The 1,517-nt window shown below is 37.6% G+C and overlaps 1 non-coding gene across 1 annotated transcript; it reads left to right on the forward strand.

The window, feature by feature from the left end:
- Positions 1 to 496: 496 nt before the first annotated feature.
- On the forward strand, positions 497 to 604 carry LOC112724562 (small nucleolar RNA R71). The gene has a single exon (XR_003163719.1). It is a non-coding gene; the product is annotated as a small nucleolar RNA R71 (small nucleolar RNA).
- The last annotated feature ends 913 nt before the right edge of the window (positions 605 to 1,517 follow it).

Consider the following 1,517-nt stretch of genomic DNA (forward strand, 5'->3'; position numbering starts at 1 on the left):
ACCTGTTTCTTCCACCATTATTAAAGCCTTGTTGGGGCTTTTGATCCTTCCATGAGAAATTTGGATGATTTCTCCATGTTGAGTTATAGGTGTTTCCATAAGGTTCACCTAAGTAATTTACCTCTGCTATTGCAGGGTTCTTAGGATCATAGGCTTCTTCTTCAAAAGATGCCTCTTGAGTACTGTTGGATGCAGCTTGCATTCCATGCAGACTCTGAGAAATCATATTGACTTGCTGAGTCAATATTTTGTTCTGAGCCAATATGGCATTCAGAGTATCAACTTCAAGAACTCCCTTCTTCATAGGCGTCCCATTACTCACAGGATTCCTTTCAGAAGTGTACATGAACTGGTTATTAGCAACCATGTCAATGAGTTCTTGAGCTTCTGCAGGCGTTTTCTTTAGGTGAATGGATCCACCTGCAGAAGTGTCCAGTGACATTTTTGATAGCTCAGATAAACCATCATAGAATATATCCAGGATGGTCCATTCTGAAAGCATGTCAGAAGGACACTTTTTGGTCAACTGTTTGTATCTTTCCCAAGCTTCATAGAGGGATTCACCTTCTTTCTGTCTGAAGGTTTGAACATCAGCTCTAAGCTTGCTCAGCTTTTGAGGAGGAAAGTACTTGGCTAAGAAAGCCGTGACCAGCTTATCCCAAGAGTTCAGGCTGTCTTTGGGTTGAGAATCCAACCATAATCTAGCTCTGTCTCTTACAGCAAAAGGGAAAAGCATGAGCCTGTAGACTTCAGGATCTACTCCATTAGTCTTAACAGTATCACATATCTGCAAGAATTCAGTTAAGAACTGAAAAGGATCTTCAGATGGAAGTCCATGAAACTTGCAGTTCTGCTGCATCAGAGAAACTAATTGAGGTTTTAGCTCAAAGTTGTTTGCTCCAATGGCAGGAATGGAGATGCTTCTTCCATGTAAATTGGAATTGGGTGCAGTAAAGTCACCAAGCATCTTCCTTACATTATTATTATTTTCGGCTGCCATCTCCTCTGCCTGTTCGAAAATTTCTGAAAGGTTATCTCTGGACTGTTGTATTTTAGCTTCTCTTAATTTTCTCTTCAGAGTCCTTTCAGGTTCTGGATCTGCTTCCACAAGAATGTTCTTATCCTTGCTCCTGCTCATATGACAAAGAAGAAGGCACAGAAAAATAATAATAATAATAGAGATCCTTTATACCACAGTATAGAGATCCCTGTGTGAGTAGAAGAAGAGAAGAAAAGAAAATCTGAACTCAGAGAGAGAGGGGGTTTGGATTTTTGGTGAGTTGAAGGAAAGATGTTAGTATATCAATAAACAAATAGAAGAAGATGAGAGGGGGAAGTGAATTTTCGAAAACAATTTTTGAAAATGAGTTAGTGATTTTCGAAAATAGTTTTTGAAAAAGGTTAGTATTTTTTTTCGAATTTTTTTTTTTTAAAATCAAAAATAAAAATAATTAGTTAATAAAAAAGAAATTTTTGAAAAAGAGGGAAGATATTTTCGAAAATTAGAGAGAGAGAGT

This window comes from Arachis hypogaea, chromosome 11, assembly GCF_003086295.3.
Source record: "Arachis hypogaea cultivar Tifrunner chromosome 11, arahy.Tifrunner.gnm2.J5K5, whole genome shotgun sequence".
Taxonomy (NCBI): Eukaryota; Viridiplantae; Streptophyta; class Magnoliopsida; order Fabales; family Fabaceae; genus Arachis; species Arachis hypogaea.